The sequence below is a fragment of the Euprymna scolopes genome, chromosome 19 (assembly GCF_053919585.1).
Source record: "Euprymna scolopes isolate OS-2025 chromosome 19, ASM5391958v1, whole genome shotgun sequence".
Classification (NCBI taxonomy): Eukaryota; Metazoa; Mollusca; class Cephalopoda; order Sepiida; family Sepiolidae; genus Euprymna; species Euprymna scolopes.
Window position 1 is genome coordinate 55,651,072 of NC_136500.1, and position 19,619 is coordinate 55,670,690.

At 34.2% G+C, this 19,619-nt stretch overlaps 1 protein-coding gene across 1 annotated transcript in view; it reads right to left on the minus strand.

The window, feature by feature from the left end:
• The window catches only part of LOC145240131 (uncharacterized), a 362,100-nt gene that overhangs the window by 211,593 nt on the left and 130,888 nt on the right, over window positions 1-19,619 (minus strand). The window lies entirely within an intron of this gene.

Consider the following 19,619-nt stretch of genomic DNA (forward strand, 5'->3'; position numbering starts at 1 on the left):
AACTGGTGGGAACCAAGCCGCTGCTCAGCTACTTTGGATTTAACAGACTGAGCATATAGCTCTCTTGCATGTTTTATTACTCTTTTACAGTGGTTGCTGGCAGTCCTGAAAGCAGCTTTAATCTCAGTACATCTATTACGTTGGTAGCTATGGAAAAAGTGATTTCTGTGCGCGATGGGAGCCGCACATTCAGGGGAGAACCATGGCTGGCTTTTAGATTTTTGTTGGAATTCCTTGGATGGTATGAATCGGTCTATGCCTACAATTAACCATTCGGTCAGGTCTGATACTATAGAGGACACATCCTTTTAAACATGGAATGCAAAAGTAGGTCAGATATGAGTGTACGGGAGCTATCCCAGTCAGCCATAGAGTATCGATATACAGTACGATGGAGAAGTACGTCTGAAGACTTATTACATTTCATTTATATTTTAGCTGCTACAACAGAGTGGTCAGAGGATCCTAGAGGTGATAGAACGGAACATGAACACAGCTCAGGAGAAGTTGTGAGGAAAAGCTCTAGAAGGCTTGCATATTGACCGGGTGTATCGGTCACACGGGTGGGTTCGTGAACAATCTGAGTGAGGTCATAGGCAATGGCAAAATCATGACAAAACCTTCCCTCGTCATCGGTTTTATTTGAGTGGGTCAGCCATTGCACATTATGGACATTGAAGTCACCGCAGATGTGAATGTTAGCCGAAGGATGAACAGACAGGTTGTGGTCAATTTTCTCAGATATGCTCTTAAAGATAGTAACCCCACTGTTGTGGGGACGATAGAGGTCAAATATAAATGCAGTGGTGTAAGCTAGTGCAACCCGAAACCACATATAAGGTAAATTAGGGTATTCTCTGGAGATATCCCTACCACATGGAAAGCCATCTTTGATGTAGGCACATATATCATGCCCATGGCGATCTTTGGGGTCAGATTTAGATGTTAAGTTGGAGTATCCTTTAATTATGAATTCGTCTAGAGAAGTGGTTGGCCCTATACCAGTTTCACCTAGAAAGAATATGTCCGGTTTCGTCTCCTGTAATTGTGCTTCAACCTCTGGAAGGTTGGAACGTAGAACCCTTATGTTGGAGAAGGAGACCTGGTAGTAGTGGTCTACGTTGGTAGATGGGGTTCTAGGTTTATTCGTGTTTCTTTTTTGGAGATTTGTCATGATTGAGGTTTTGGGGTTTGTGGAGCAGGTCGGTAGACTTGGTTGGAGCAGGACAGAGAGGAAAAATAAGAGAGAAAAACACAAGAAATTTTTTATAGGATGGTAAGGGGCGAATTATTTTAATTTTTAATTTCGATATTCTTATTTTATAGTTTGTTTATTTAGTTTCTTGTTAGTTATTAAATACTGTTAGCATATTCGTCCCGGTATTTAATGAGATATGGTTAAAAAGAGCTGTAGTTTTTTTATAAGTATGGCTTCTAGTAATTTTAGTCGTCGTGTACAGTTGTTAAGGTATGCAATTTTAGTATCGTTTGTTAAGATATTTCTAATGTCCATAATATCCAGAAAAAACAAAAAAAAATAACTCTGTCGTATTTAAGCAGACGTGCTTGAATAATGACTTGCTGCCAAAATACACACACACACACACACACATATATATACATGCATACATATATATATATATATATATTATAGGAGAACAATATGAATGGCAAATGAATTCACAAAAACTATATATTGGTAAATATAGATTGGTTCTTTTATTCAATAAGGGAATACAAACAATTAGTTGGGGGATAGAAGGGACTTTTTATGCCAAAGCATTTCGAAGCCTAATGCTTCTCATCAGAAGAGTAGAGAAGATGCCAGGTTACATAGTGGAGATGCGGCGTCTAGCATGGGGTTCATTAGGAACGAAATAAATCAATTAAAATTATAGATGATGTTGGGTGAGTTTTATCGAATTCTAAATAAAGGAGGCCACTGTTTCTCTTAACTTTGACCTCTCAAAATAACGCTGCCAAAAACAATGTAACGAATCCTTAAAGATCCTGTTTTGAAAACTTTAAGATAATATTTACCCCTTTCAGATACGCACTAAGGATGCCACCGAAATGAAATAGAAGGGATGCCCGTGAAGCGAGTATCCGACCGTACACAAAGTTCGGCTCAAAGCACGGGCATCTTTGCTAATATACATATACAATAGGAACACTCTCTTTTACTTTGCTTAACCGTTCCATTGCTGTATTCCTGTTTAAGAAGGGAATTTATTGATATTCAGTAATAAATCTCATATTTTCTGATTTGATATGTAATAAATTAGAAATTGTGAATATTCATAATTCAAGTACTATCCTCGATTGCGTGATTTTGGTCATAATTCTTTTCAACGTGTCACTGTTTTGCATTCCTATCGGCCTTCGTATAGTCACTCCCAACATATATATACAAGTTTTGATTTTTAATCAAGTTTACAGAAGTTTTTGGTTTGTAAACTTTATTCTTACTTTCTGATGTTATGTATGTATGTATGTATGTATGTATGTATGTATGTATGTATGTGTGTATCACAATCAGAATCTCCTGCTTTATAATCAATAAATGTAAGCCTGAAAACCAATAGTTGATTATGATCCGTTACTTTATTTTGCTGATCGATACAGCATGTTTTTAGATCAAAGATTCGAACAAAGAAAAACATCGTGGATCCTGGCTCAGAATAAACACCCTCAACATACCCAATTTTTATGCGTAGTAACTCCCTCTCAGAAAAGGTGACTCACGGAATCGTTTATAAAATTTACAGTGTTTTCTGCAGTCTAACGATATTTAGTGCAAGTGACATTTAGTCTATCAGTATTTGTGTTTTCATTAGTCACTTATATGCGGGCACTTCGGTAATCGTCTCATCAGTAGCAGTTGAATAAGGTTACCAACCTTTAGAACATTAAATATTCATCTATAGGGTTGTTTCTAAGATAATACTCACTCAAAAATCCTCCAGTCTATTCAGTAGCTGAAGAGAGTCATCACAGCTCAAAGAGCACTGTCGAAACAGGAGTCTGTCAGAGTCATGGATGAATTTTGTACGTCGAATTCAGGCGTGCTAATCGTTGAACAACGATAAAACAAAGACTGTTGAGCATGTATGCATTAACTTGATGGACAAGTCAAACACACACATAGATTACAAATAGGCTTGTATATTCTATTTACAATTCTATAGGGTGACACTGTTGATGTCACGTGTGCTTTTTATGTCAAATGTAAAAGTACCTTGCATATTTTCTAATCTGTTTCCAAATGGAAACCTTAACAAATCAAATGATAATGACGTCCAGAACTATAGTTACAATGCTTAATGAGATTCTAATGGCGGAGAGATCGTCTTCTTTGATGGCGACGCGTGATCATAAATTTCCTGAGACCAGCAAAGGGGAAAACTGAACGCGTCGATAGAGGCGTGGTTGTAATCGATTTAGAAAACTAATTTACTGATTTGTGTCATATGAAATGGAATAAGTAATCGATCACTCCTTGCCATAGAACATAGATTAACTGAAAGACTCGTTAACTGTAGGAAATAGACATAATTTAATATGGGACTTGTAATCGCTAGTGGCCCACGTAATTATTGAGGAATACTTTCAAATGGAAATGGAAACGCATGAAACAATAACTCATTATGACTGTGATTATGTGTTCGTCTGTTTGTGAGCGATACTACGTCACAACACCTTCAAATTTTTATTCTTACTTCAAACCTTTTTAAGATAAATCTGAACAGGCACGAAAGAATATCTAATATTATTGACACCGTTGACGGTCTACTTTAGTCTGATACGCAGTTTCATTAATACGTAAGGAAAAATCACGGTTCATAAAGTAGATGTCAAGTTAATCAATATATTCATTTTAAAACCATATTTTATTAAACATATTCCGAATTCTAATTACCTGTAATTTTCGGCTTTTATTTTATTGGTAAATATCAAACGTAAACAAAAAGACTACCGGTTTTATTCGACGATTCGAACAAAATGGATAATTTAAAATGTACTCCTAATTGATTATATCTTTTCAAATAAAATAGAATGGTAAATAAGATGTCTGCTTTATATTTTATAGTAAATACTCTGAATGCAGCCTGAAGATGCAGGGGTTGAACAAAATAAGATAAACACCTAACATTATTGGCATCAATCTTTGAACGTGTTTGAAACAATAAAATCTTGACATATTTTATGCTTTGTTTTGTTTATTATTTATGCCATATAATATGCTTGAATAAAATAAAATTCTTTAACAGATATTTAATGATATCAAAAGTTTTCCTATAAAAATGGCAAACCTTACGGACTTACAAAGAGGCCAAATTGTTGGAGCTCGTATAGCAGGTGCTAGTGTAACAAAAAGCTGCACGAATGCTTAGATTTTCAAGAAGCACTGTCTTAAACGTAATGACTGCTTTTAAAAGAGAAGGAAAACCGTCCTCATAAAAGTACAAGTCTGATCAAAAGATGAAGATGCCTGAAAGAGCCCATCGGATTCTTAAGAAGATTGTTAGAGAAGATCGCAAGATCACGGCTCCTAAAATCACTGCAAAACTCAATAAATAATTACAGGACCCAGTTTCCACAAAAACTTGTTAGAGGAAAAAGGGCTGTCCCCTTTTCCTGTAAGTAAGAAGAACTTTAGATAAGTGGAAAATTAGATGAGGATCTCTAACCTGGTAAGCAGGGTTCAGAGGTAGATTCAGAAAATGGAATGTTAGAACTTCGCATTGTTCAATTTCATATAAAATAGATATTGTTTGTTTTGTAAAAAGAATTTAATTGTGCATTCTTTCATGGAAACTGAATTAAAAAGGTCAGCTAAAAATAATGAACAATACAATTTAAAAATATATTGAAAAATAGGTTTGTGAGAATTCTTTGTCTGTAGAAGTGTGTTTGGAGCCACGTGAGTTGGTAACGTTTGGAGCCAGACATCTGACGTCATAGTAAAAAGGAATTCTCAATATAGGAGCTAGTTTTAATCAGATCGAGGTGTTCAAAGCAGTGGGCAGACAGGTTCGAGCAGTCAGAAAAGGCAGTCGGAAAGAGTTGACATGATCAGAGGAGGGCCCCTTTAGAAGCGAAGGGAGAACATTTAACCATGTAGAGACGAATTTGAATTTCTGACGGCAATCATCATTTCGACCGGTTAAATGGAATAAAGAACATCATCGATTTTTGTAACAGTTGTCTTCGTGTCGTCATTCAACAATTGAAGGTAATGTGTAATTATCTCTATAATGAACTTTGTTTAACTCCTATCCTAAGCAATGTGTCCCTCTCCTCAATCATAAGTAATGATTCTCCTCTCTGTGTTAAAAGAATTGATCACCCTCTCTCCACGGAAGTATAATATGTATAAATCTCTATCTTTTAATATGAAACATCGTCATCTCTCGATATATGTCTTCTAATGTGACCCCTGCTACACAAAAAACTATCGTCGAGAGCTTTATAAATCTTGGTTTTACGGAAGAGCTGCAAATAGAAAACCTCTGCTCTCAAATCGATTAGAATGGTGTAAAAACCTCATTAATTGGTCTCTCGAGAAGTGGAAAATGTGATTTTCTCTGACGAACTATCGTTTTCGTTATTTCCGACCACCAGCCGAGTCTACCTTTGGACATAGCAGAAAGAAGCATTTTATCCAGACTGCCTGCTCCCAACTGTAAAGCATGGCAGGGTTCTGTGGTGTTTTGGGGTGCTATTTCTTGGAAATCCGCTGGACCAATCATTACTCCTCATGGAAGAATAAACAGTGAAGACTATTTATGAATTTTAGGTGATGAAGTTCATCCTATGGTTCAAGAACTGTTTCCAGAGGGGAACGCCATCTTTTAAGATGATAATGCCCCAATCCATGCAGCTAGAATTATTAAAGATTAGCATGAAGAGCATTCCAATGAAGTTGAGCATCTGATTTGGCCATCACAATTCCCAGATCTCAACATTATTGAACATTTATTTTTACGAAAACGTTTCAGAAGACTGTAATAAGTTTGTGATTATCTTTCTTGTCCCGAGTGAAACTCGTCAAAAATGAAAACGAAAAGAAATATTGAAACTAGAGAACTTTCAAAAAGCGTTACATACGTACGTAAATTTCATTTAAAACCTTATTGTAATAGTCAGAACATAGCATATTTAATATTGTAGCTTTCTTTCAGTTTTGACAAACTATAGATACCTACTCTATAGGCGCCTGCGTATGCAATTTTTGTGGCAATAGTAACGCAATTTCCAACCGCACCTCTCCTGAGTCGGCGTTGTTAAATACCAGTTGTGAATGGAGGTTCAGAACGACTGGAAACAATGTCGACATAAACGTAGAGCACATACAGCGCCTAGAATTCCCAAATAGTAAACCATCTGGTACTAGCCAAGCTCAGCATTGCTTAACTTCAGTTATCTGATGAAAATCGGTGTATCAACGTGATTATGCCGTATCTTAAATATATAACATCTTACAGACAGACAGCAATTCCATTTCAAATTAATCGTGAACGACAGAGAGGCAAAATACCGTGTTTAAAATAAAAATAAAAAACCTGTACAAACTTAATCCAAATCGACAGAGCCTCTAACAAAAATGCTTCGGACGATAAACACAAATTCGCTTTTTCTTTCAATTTTAATTAAGGTGCAATTAGCTAAAGGAAACCGAATGAATTGATTAAACCCACTGTTTTGGAAAAGCTTCCGAAATACCAATTGCGGTTGTTATTTTTTTTTTTCTAAAATAGAAAATGAGAAAAAAAATAATTTTAGAATATAAAATTAAATAAAAAAATAAAATATTTTAATTAAATGAAAATGAAAAAAATAAAAAAACACTTTTGTTTTTCGATAATTCAATTTGTCGAAAAACAAAACAAACCACGGTCAATTAGATGCCATTGATCATGCATCTTCTGTGATAAAAGGGAGGTAATTCGTTGAAATCACTTGTCCGCTTTATTATAACTAATTAGGAACATTTGACTTTTACAGAGCCAGAAAATCTTTTATTTAATAGAAAAGTACAAATTCATTAAATAAAAAACAAGAAAAAATCATACACACACATATTGCACGGTATATTGAACTCCAATCTCTGCCCCCCCCTCGCCAATCTTTTACAATATAACACTCGTCTATCTGAATCCACTGTCAAAAACCTTCCCCACTCTTTATCTATGCCTAAATCAAAACGTAGATACCATGAACAAAGCTTCTTTCTTATAACTGCACGCCTGTGGAACTCTATTCCGTCTGCCTGCTTCCCTCCTGACTACAACTTGGATGTCTTCAAGTCCAACGTAAACAAATTCCTGATGAGCCGCCCCCTTAAGTAGACACTTTAAATATCCACACTAACGTACTGTACTTACAATAACCCTTATCCCTGAGTGGCTTCCCGGCCTTGATAAGTGGAGACCAACTTGTAAATATATATATATATATATATATATATATATATATATATATATAGCCTCGGCAATACGTAAGATCTACAGAGGATTATTATACGTCTATTCATCTCCTATACACATATACAGTTTAGTTTTTTTTCTGGCTCTGACATTAGTATTAAAAGCCTACTTTTTTCTATTTGAAGCTTATTAAAAGAACTTGTTAATATACTCAGTCTTGGATATGCGAGCGACTGCATGGAAATGAGCTAATTTTGATATTTCTTTGATAAAAGAACGTTAATTAATTACTTATGATTTTTTTTATGTTTTCTTGTTAGATAATTGGTTTCATTAAACTATTATGCTGAATTCTTTAAATTTTGTATGTTTCTTGTTAAATAATTCTATTTATTCATAGTATCAACATTTTGATTAATTGCATAGAATTTAAAATGAAAATGTTCTAGGACACCGAAATATATATATATATATATATATATATATATATATATATATATATATATATATATATATATATATATATATATAGTAATTTATAAAATATATATGCGATTAAGCTACACTGAATATTTCGCGTTTCATCCACTCTAGGACTCTTCAGGCTTATGCGTTGACTAAGTAACTAACACTAGCAGAAATAATAATAATAATAATAATAATAATAATAATAAACCAACTCCGGACAAGAACAACCATACTATAAATAAAAAATACTAATAACGAACAAGATAAATGCAACTGTAGACACCGCACACTTTGCCCACTTCAAATTGGAAAGTCAACCAGAGGCCAAATAGGCCTTTGTCCGATAAATGAATGCTCATTGGCTGATAGGAAGGGCGCGGTGGACTCTAGAAAGATGATTGGCTAACTAAAATCTCAATAGAAGAGGAGCATATAAAAACGATAAACAACCACAGAATTCGAACATAAGCCTGAAGAGTCCTAGAGTGGATGAAACGCGGAATATTCAGTGTAGCTTAATCGCCATATATATTTTATAAATTACTAACTAGCTCTACCTACGTATTGAGCACTTTTGAAGTAAATATTTGAAGTTTACGCATAAATCTATGCTTTCGTATATTAATTTTATGTGAATAAATTAAGTAGTTATATATATATATATATATATATATATATATATATATATATATATATATATATATATATATATATACGAATTACCATTAGCGTATAAAGCGATGCTCTTTGTGTAAACAAATCGAGTTTAGGTATTTATGACGATGTCAAAACATCGTTAAAGTAACGACTCACACAGCAGCCGCCGATAGCGTAATGGTTAGGAGCCTTGACTGTTGTACAGGCGTTCGGGTTTCAATCCTGGCTTGAAGTAGGTGACTGTCTAGCCGCACTGATGAGCTGCGAAACAGTACTGTATGTGGATGACTATATATATATATATATATATATATATGTATATATATACAAACATCTATATATATACACACAGACATATATATATGTATATATATATATATATATATATATATATATATATACAGTGATTTAAAGGTTATGAGGTTTTTTGAAGAATGAAAACGATGTTAATCTTTGCAGTTAATATTTTATTCTTTAAAATTAATTTTTATATTTCGTTTATATTTGTCGGTGTGTGTGCGAAAAGTGTCTACCAAAACCCTCTCTGAACATTTGATCTACGGAGTTGAAATATGATATATAAAATTTTTGGACAATGTTGAAAAAAAAATTACGTTGACCTGGCGCATGCGCTAATTAAAAGTTATAGGTTAAACAACATTATTTTTGTAGTTTTCGTACACGTATTGATTTAGGTCTCATGCGCTACGGATAAAGCTGGAAAGCAATATCTTTTGGTTTCGATTTTACCAGATGGCATACCATTCATTTTTGGCTTGCTATATATATATATATATATATATATATATATATTGTGTAAAATGATTCATAATTTTAAATCAAAAATAGGTCTCAAAATGGAAAAACAAACAAAATCAATAAATTGTACGATCGTTTCGGAAACGATGTTTTTATTGAAATAGACAATACGCCTTGAACAATAATTTTATCATATGATTTTATAAAACAAAGTCTTCTCATCAGTAAAAAGAGTGGGGGGTTAAAGACACCGAAAACAAAACTAGCATTTTTTATGTAAGGCAAACATATCTATTATTCTCCCACTTTTAAAGCCTGTAAGTAGCTTAGTCCATCCATTCATTGGCATGTTGTTAATATATATATATATATATATATATATATATATATGACCTTGTCTGTGTGTGCATACAGAATGCTCCTTAACAAAAAACTCTGTCATCTTTTAGTCTACAGGCTTTAAACTTGATATATAAGTGATTTGAACCGGTGGAACAAATTAGATTTGTGTCTGAACCGATAGAAATGGCTGCGAAGGTGTCAAAAGTTTAAAATTGCAACTTGGCAGGGGCAAGTCGACTTAAAGTACTCTTCTACAAATGTGCAAATGTATACTTATCGATTAAACTGCGTTCATTTGTAAAGGTATGATATCCATCTATTCTTAGGCTATATGGTAGTTAACACCGTTGGAGGCCTAAACGTTTTGATTTCGATGCTAGCTTATGGCATCCAAGTCATATTTTTTAATTTTTAAATCACTACAATATAATGATCAATAGAGAATTGGCTCTATGATAATAAAGATCTGTATAATCGAAAAATATTTCTATGATTATATGACAGCTGGCGTTCTGCTAGTAAGCGTCTATATATTCCTGTAATAAACAAACACAAAAACGACATTAATACTTTTATAACTATAAAATGAAAAGAATCACATTCTTCAAAGTAGGAATCATTAAGCCAAGCTTATCCAACTGTTAAATTGTCTTTTAATGGTGCAGACAATAACAATGAAACATAACATATCAAATACAAAAATTCTTGTATTTGGACAAACACCAATGTTTTATCGATTGTTCTTTGAACGACACTTTTCCCACCTCGCATCACAGCATATACATCAGAATTCATTAATTTCTGTTTTTATTTCTCAAAGATTAATAGATTTCGCAAAAATTCAGGAACGCCCTTTGATGAAGTGTTTTGGAAGAATGATACGTTAGATGAAAGAATAAACAATTCTGTTAATACATTGGCAGTAATCCTGATTGCGATACGGATGCAGACACTTTTTAAAGACTTATTTCTATTAGTGTTGTTCTATAACTGTAACAGAGCGCCTACGTGCATGTGTGAGCCAGTCAGTAGCAAGAGTAAGATGCTTGCTAGTGAAATATTAGCAGCAGCAGCAGTTAAAGCACGTATGCAAATTCGCAAGTGTGCGCGAGATTGCGTCACTAGAAAAGAAAAGAAAAATACACCACGTGGTCAGGATAAGAAGCAAAGTGCTGCCGGGGAGATCGAGATGTAAATATTAGGGCAGGACAGCGCTGGTTAGTATCAACATGAGTAGAGACTTTTCTAAAACACATGTGCGCGTAAAAAGACTTTGAAAAGGTAATCAAATGCGTTGTTTTGGAAGAACCACGAATAAATGCATTTTATTTGCAATTAATAAAATGCGGAGGCGGATTTTCATCTCTTTTCTGTTTTATTTGTTTGTTCCTTTGCGACGGCACCAGACATCGTTTGCGACCAAGATGTTTGAAATGTAACTACGTAGTTAAAAAGTAATGACCACTTTATATAACAACAAAAATAGAGTGGTCTCCCTTGCATCAACAAATTATCAAGTAATATTTAATGCTATGACAACACATATATATTTATTCCAAGATAAAAACTATCTAAATGTAAAATCATCATCATCAACGCTCTGACCCCCATCTGGCATCAATTGTGATGGATGGCTCTCGTCTGGGTGAGGCCCCGTGTTTTGACAAGCTTCTGGGGTTGACCTTTACTCCTGATCTGAAATGGAACACGTACATCAAGTATGTTGTCAAGGTCGCTGGAAAGATGGTGGGATCCTTCTACCGCTCCAGAAGATATCTCACTACTGATGCAATTCTCTATCTATATAAAAGCCAAGTACGTCCAAGGATGGAATACTGTTGCCATATCTGGGCAGGAGCTGCTAAAAACAGCCTATCCTACCTTGGCAGAGTACAAAATAGGCTTCGTGGTTTGGTGGGGGATGCCCTTTTCTCTACCCTGCAACCTCTCTACCACAGAAGAGACGTTGCGAGCCTATCCTTGTTTTTTCGTTATTTCCATGGCAGGTGCTCGTCTGAACTCCAATCTCTGGCCCCCCCTCGCCAATCTTTCACGAAAAACACCCGTCTAGCTGAATCCACTGTGAAAAATTTCCCCCACTCTATATCAGTGCCTAAATCAAAACGCGGATTCCATGAAGAAAGCTTCTTTCTTAGAACTGCACGCCGGTGGAACTCTGTTCCGTCTGCCTGCTTCCCACCGGACTATAACTTGGATGTCTTCAAGCCCAATGTTAACAAATTCCTAATGAACCGCCCCCTTAATTAAACACCTCATCAAATCTCCACACTAACGTAATGTACTTGCAATAACCCTTATCCCTGAGTGGCTTCCGGGCCTTGATAAGTGGTGATCACTGTGTAAAAAAACAAAACAAAAAAACTACTGAATTTCAACGAGGCTGTTGATAATACTCAATAAAAAGAGCAGAATATTATTGTATTCTACTTAGGCAAACAAAATTAACATAAGTCGCTACAAGTAATCTGCTGTTTCAGTCTAAAATACATCGTCAGGCGACAATAAACCTTAGGTCTTATTCGAAGCGCGTCCTTAAATGAAAGCCTATATGTACAATAGTATCCAAATTTAAGGGACCAAATTTTAAAACCTAATATTTGTTAGAAATAACAAGTGTGAAAAGCTGAAATTTTGACAACTGGTAGTCGTTATCATCCATAATAACATACTAAAGTTTGAATAATTTGCAAACGATAGAAAAAGAATTATAACAATTATAAGTTTTTCTTCGTCTGGTTGTTTTTTGTCCCCCCCCCTATTGATCTGCTTCATAATTCTATTAATGGCACCACTTACTATTCAAATCATTTACTCTCCAAACATTAAAAAAAAAACATATGGCTGTGTGTTTACGGTTTCAAAGTGGCTATTTTATTTTATAATTAAAAATAATGTCGTGTGAGAGGAGACTGTAAGTTTTTTTTTTATTGTTGTTTCTTTAAAAACAAAATTCAAACAAATGTGCAAGTGAATTGACATCGAATTGACATCGGTTCCTTTATAATTCATTTAAGAAATTATTCAGAAAAACAAAACAAAAAAAAAAAAAACAATTTATTATGTGTCGAATTCTCATTGAAAAATCTAAATCATAAAATAAATTCTTTTTAGCTTTAAATGGTTGACAGAAGTTGCAAAAAATTATTTTAAATTCGTCGTTATTTGTTTTATTTTATTTATATTTATTTTATTAATAACTAGCAGTTCCGCCCGACTTTGCTCGAGTCCTTTGTACTGTTCATAACTTTATGTGCATATGTATATATAAAAAAAGTGTGAATATGTACGGTAATGCCTTTCTATATAATAAGATTCCTTAACTAGCATAGGGAAAAGTTGGTAAAAACAGCAGACGTCAATTTTATTTAATTTTGACCCAATTTAGTCCATTTAACATTTATTGTTTTGGGATCAAATTGAATTAAAATGTTTGACCCATATCCAAGTAATCTGCATCTAAAATTTCAAGTGTTTAAACCCAAAATTGGCGGAGGAGTTTGGTAGAGTCTGCAAAGGTCAACCCTGTAAACATTGGCTCCTTGCCAGCCAAAATTTCACACAAAAACTGATTAAAAATCTTGCTGCAATATCAAGTGTTTAGATCGAAAATTGTTGGAGAAGTTTAGCAGAGTTCTCAAAGGTCAAATCATTGAACTTTGACCCCTTGAAAGCCAAATTTCTGGCCGAAAACGGATTACAAAGATGTTCCCAAATCTCAATACCCGTTATGTCAAATCTCGAGTCTGCAAACCAAACATTGGCAGAGTTATTTGGCAGGAAATTGTACACAGACAAACAGACAGACACACACAGACATTTTCACTTTGAGCAAAATAAAAAGTGGAAGTCGGAAGGTAGGCTCGAAAACGTACCGTGAAGGAGGAAAAGAACGGGGAAAAACGTCACGTCTTTGCTGTTATGACCCCCGTCAATCCGAAGATGATTTACCTTTAAATTAAAGCTAAACAATCGAAAAGAGGGGATTACTTTAAAAAATATCGGCGAAAATAGCGACCCCTCCCTGTAGAAAAGTGCCCCGTCGAGGGTGAAGAAATTAACGCTTTTAGCCACTTTTTCGGTACTTGTCGTCTAAGAGGTGGAGCTTAAAAACGATACTGATCTTGTGAAAATCCGACGCCTCTGTCGAAAGTTTTAGGCAGACATGCAAACATACAGTGATAGATTTATATATTTGTAGCTCAAATTCTCGACCCAAACCGAATAAAAAGTTTGCTCTATCGCTGAATATCCTTTATGTAAAATTCCAAATGTTCAGACCAGAAATTGTCTGAGTAATTTGGTAAGGACCGCAGGGGAACAACTTAAAAAAATTTTTTTACCCCTATTATGACCCCTTAACAGTTATTGTTTTGGGCTCTAATCAAGTTATTAAGTAAGATCCATGTACAAGGAACCTATATCTAAAAGTTCTATTGTTTATACCCAAAATTGGCGGAGGAGTTTGGTAGAGTTCTCAAAGGTCAAATCGTTGAACTTTTAACCGTTAACAGCCAAATTTCTGTCCGAAAAAGGATTACAAAGATTTTCCCAAATCTCAATACCCTGTATATCAAATTTCGAATCTGTAGACTTAAAATTTACAAAGTCATTGGGTAGGAAAATGTACATAGAAAGACACACACACACACACACACACACACACAGACAAACGCGTTCACTTTTATAGATATACTAGCATTTCAGCCCGGCGTTGCCTGGGTGTTTGGATATGTATGCTTAGCAAAAACAAAAAAAGGGTAAATTTTTTTAAACTTTGACCCCTATTATGACCCCTTAATATGTATTGTTTTGGGCTCAACTCAAGTTATTAAGTTAGATCCATGTCCAAGGAACCTATATCTAAAATTTAATGTGTTTAGACCCAAAATTGTCGGAGGAGTTTGGTAGAGTTCTCAAAGGTCAAATCGTTGAACTGTGACCCCTTAACAGCCAAATTTCTGGTCGGAAACCGATCACATCGATTTTCCCAAATCTCAGTACCCTGTATATCAAATTTCGAGTCTGTAGACTTTAAATTGACAGAGTTATTTCGTAGGAAAATGTACACAGACAGACACACACAGACAGACAGATACACACAGACAGACAGATACACAGACATATTCACTTTTATAGATATACTAGCATGGGTGCCCGGCGTTGCCCGGGTGTTTGGAGGTGTATGTTGAGAAAGAAAAAAAAAGCGGTAAATTATTTTAACTTTGACCCCTATTATGACCCCTTTACATTTATTGTTTTGGGCTCAAATAAAGTTATTACGTTAGATCCATGCTCAAGATGCCTATATCTAAACTTTCACGTGTTTAGACCCAAAATTGTCGGAATAGTTTGGTAGAGTTCTCAAAGGTCAAACTGTTGAACTTTGACGCCTTAACAGCCAAATTTCTGGCCGAAAATCGATCACAAAGATTTCCCAAATCTCAGTACCTTGTATATCAAATTTTGAGTCTGTAGACTTAAAATTGACAGAGTTATTGCGTAGAGAAATGCACAAAGACAGACAGATATACAGACACGTCCACTTTTATAGATGGATAGATAGATAGGGTGGATGCAATATATAGTAATGATTTAAAAAGTATTAAAAAAAAGACTCATGCGCCACCACCGAGAATCGAAACCAAAACGTTCAGCTCACGATTTATTTTGCCTGTTCCGTCAATGACTGGACTATGAAAATATGTTCACTGAAAGGCTAAAAATTAAAACATGAACAAATAGCTACTACGTTATGCATTCGTAATGCCGGCGTTCGACCTTCACCTGACAAATTTCATTTTATTTTAATTTTCACACTTTTGCACCGATTTTTCCGGGCTAAACCCCAAATATAAAGTTTAGCATGAATTAAAATATCTTATATATGAAGTTTCCTGTCTGTAAACGAAAAACTCTAGGAGGAGTTTGGTAGGCAAAATTTGGTAAACAAAAATATATACGTATACATAAATATATATGGAAACAATTTTGTGTTTACTATAAACTTTTTACGCAAATATTATGCAAGTATAAACCATGAAGACTATCTGCATGAATATAATTACAGGTAATAGTTAACTAAAGATGATTATCCTATTAGAAAACCGAAGCAACTAACAGGGAATTAATTAAAATAAATGTTTAAAAGAATATGCATATTAGGTAGATCTTTTGCTAGTGAATGCAATTCCACAAGCCATATATAAGAAAATTGTATTTTTTAAAAAATAAATAGAAAAGAAGGTTTTAGTATGAATATCAATACACACAAAAGAAAAACGAATTTATAGGAGTATAGAAGATAGATAGATAGATCGATAGATATGTTTTTAAAAATTTTCACCTACTGTGGAATTTCAATAGGATCTGCTAGTCATATATTAATTTACCAAATAACCTCAAATGTTTGACAAATTGTATTATTATAATGGTGCTCATATAAATTCTCTTTATTATTATATAAAATGAACTTTGTGTGTGTGAATTCGTTCACTATGGAATCAGAAAACGACTGGGACTTTTTGCTTTCTGAAATATGACAGGCAGGTATTTGATGTATTTGGAAGTGTTTTCATAGGTTTTGTATTGAGGTGTTTTACATTGGTTTTGCATGGAAGTGTTTCATAGGTTTTGTATGGAGTGTTTTCATAGGTTTTGTATGGAATGTTTTTCATAGGTTTTGTATGGAAGGCTATTCATAGGTTTTGTATGGAGTGTTTTCATAGGTTTTGTATGGAGTGTTTTTCATAGGTTTTGTATGGAGTGTTTTTCATAGGTTTTGTATGGTGTGTTTTCATAGGTTTTATATGGAGTGTTTTTCATGGGTTTTGTATGGAATGTTTTTCATAGGTTTTGTATGGAGTGTTTTTATAGGTTTTGTATGGAGTGTTTTTCATAGGTTTTGTAATGAGTGTTTTTCATAGGTTTTGTATAGAGTGTTTTCATAGGTTTTATATGGATTGTTTTTCATAGGTTTTGTATGGTGTGTTTTCATAGGTTTTGTATGGAGTGTTTTCATAGGTTTTTGTATGGAGTGTTTTCATATGTTTTGTATGGTGCGTTTTCATAGTTTTATATGAAGTGTTTTTCATAGGTTTTGTATGGAGTGTTTTCATAGGTTTTGTATGGAGTGTTTTTCACAGGTTTTGTATGGAGTGTTTTTCATAGGTTTTGTATGGTGTGTTTTCATATGTTTTATATGGAGTGTTTTTCATAGGTTTTGTATGGAGTGTTTTTCATAGGTTTTGTATGGAGTGTTTTCATAGGTTTTTGTATGGAGTGTTTTTCATAGGTTTTGTATGGAAGGCTATTCATAGGTTTTGTATGGAGTGTTTTTCATAGGTTTTGTATGGAGTGTTTTTCATAGGTTTTGTAATGAGCGTTTTCATAGGTTTTGTATGGAGTGTTTTTCGTAGGTTTTGTATGGAGTGTTTTTCATAGGTTTTGTATGGAGTGTTTTCATAGGTTGTGTATGGAGTGTTTTTCATAGGTTTTGTTTGGAGTGTTTTTCATAGGTTTTGTTTGGAGTGATTTTCATAGGTTTTTGTATGGAGTGTTTTTCATAGGTTTTGTATGGAGTGTTTTCATAGGTTTTGTATGGAATGATTTTCATAGGTTTTGTATGGAGTGTTCTTCATAGGTTTTGTATGGAGTGATTTTCATAGGTTGTGTATGGAGTGCTTTTCATAGGTTTTGTATGGAGTGTTTTTCATAGGTTTTCTATGGAATGCTTTTCATGGGTTTTGTATGAAGTTTTTTTGATAGGTTTTTTATCAGATAAGTATCGATAATCGACAATGGAATAATGTAGTAAATCGAATTTTTGAACACTTTTTTTAAAAACATACAACCAAATATCACAATTAGATTTGAGAAATTTATTACCGCATAATGTTTAGAAATGCTCAGCCTATAAAATGAACTTTTTATTAGAAAGGTGCGCGTCAGAAATAATAGTTTCTTTTTAGAGCACACTTGAACCATGACTTTTGGCTTTTGTATTTTAACTTAAATTCCAGTGATTATGTAAAAATGATTTCATAAAATCAACAGTTGATTCTTTTGATGAGGATACGTTCGGAATAAATGCTTATCTTAAGAGCATAACTGAACCATAATACTTGATTGTTAACTTTCAGTGAAGCAATAATTTAGAAATAATTTTATAAAATTAACAGTAGATTTTCTACAATGTGCTATAGACTATAATGTATTGCTGATTTAGTCACTCTGTTTAGGCATACGGCGCTTCTTCCCGGTACACTGCGGGGTGAGATGACAATCAATAGGTTAAAAAATGGCTAAGTTCGCCGATTTCGATTAGATTAAAAGCACGAGAGAGTGGAAAATTCAAGACCAAAAAACGTCGGGATTTCCTGCTAGTACATTAATAGATTCGACTTGTTTTCCTAAATTAGTTGAGAAATGAAGATTTAATTATTATTCAGAATAATGTTGTATATTAGGCAGTCTTGCATAGGGAGTGATTGCAAATGTTTGAAAGGGGTACATTTAATGTCGTGTATAAATGGCCGAAAGAAGAGAAACGGAAGTTCATGACCATGTAACGAATAAATAAGCGATTACATTGATCTTTAAGAGAAAACACAAGTTTGAAATTTGGGTGCTGATTGAGACTTATATAGTTGTTCCCCGCGACGGTGTTACGCACTCAGCCACTATACTACCGATATTGACAGAATGTGTTGGAAACATTTGTTTTATTCAAGTTTGTGTTTATTTTTTTATACTTGTTAATCAGTCGCTAATGTGAGAGATGACGACATGGTCAGAGGAGAAAGAGAATCAGATAAAAGACAAAAAGAAAAAAAAACAACATTATTTGCGCTTCCTTCTTCAGTTGATCTGTTTGAAAAGAAAAGTTCTATAGAATCTGGATAGAGATATGGACCATTTTTATCTGTGATTTTTGTATGCGAGTGACAGAACGTCTTAAAAAACGAATGTTTTATTCAAGAATGTCTAGGGCATCTGTGTTTTCGAAAGACTTTGCAAAATGACGTGAGATGAAAATCTCGGACAAGTAATCCTGTTGATTTAAAAATCGAATCTCCCTTTTACACGTGAATATCGATCCGTGCGTCCATTGCTCTTGCACGGATTCACACGGCAGATTCCCCGATAAACCGAAATAGAAAGAAAGTGCGCAACCTTAACACTAACCCTATACACCACTAACTCTTCTCCTTTTAGAATTGCTACCGACACTTTTAATCATTAGAGACTACTGACTGGTTTCACAGCGTGACAAGAAAATATAATCCGGATGCTTATGGGATAAAATTCTAATGGGATACGTGATGATCAAAATAATCTGACGAAGACAGATCGATAATAAAAATTACATCCTAATCGAACACTTTAGCCTTTTGTACACTGATAACGTGCTTCCCAGTCTACCTTTATCTTTTAGCAAATGGACATTCTTAACTAGATATTAGGTTTATGATAAAATAATATCGTTTGCTGATCTCTAAATTAGGGAAATTGTAAAGTAGATAATGATGCAGACTGGTGACTTGGGTACATCAAGTTCAAATCCAGTCAGTTTTGTAGCGCAACTTTAACTTAGGAATGGCTGTTCTTGCAAGTACTTGATTCTGGAAATAAACAATTAAATAAAAGTAATCAAAGGCTTGTAGTCTGAACGAAATTCACTTTTAACCTTTAACCTTATAACATGAATATAAATCTTACTTACATATGCTGTACCGACTTTGTTTCTTAATGTGTGGTGTCCTTCACACTGTTAAGTGTGTCACCATGAAATCGAATACTAGAATCGTTGTAAGGTAAAACGCAATAAGAAGCTCAAGGTTAAAATTTACTAAAAAGTCCTTTTGGTTGGACCGAAATGCATAATTAACGTTTTTACTTGTACCCAATTCCAATTAAGGCCCAAAATGTACATTCCTATCATGC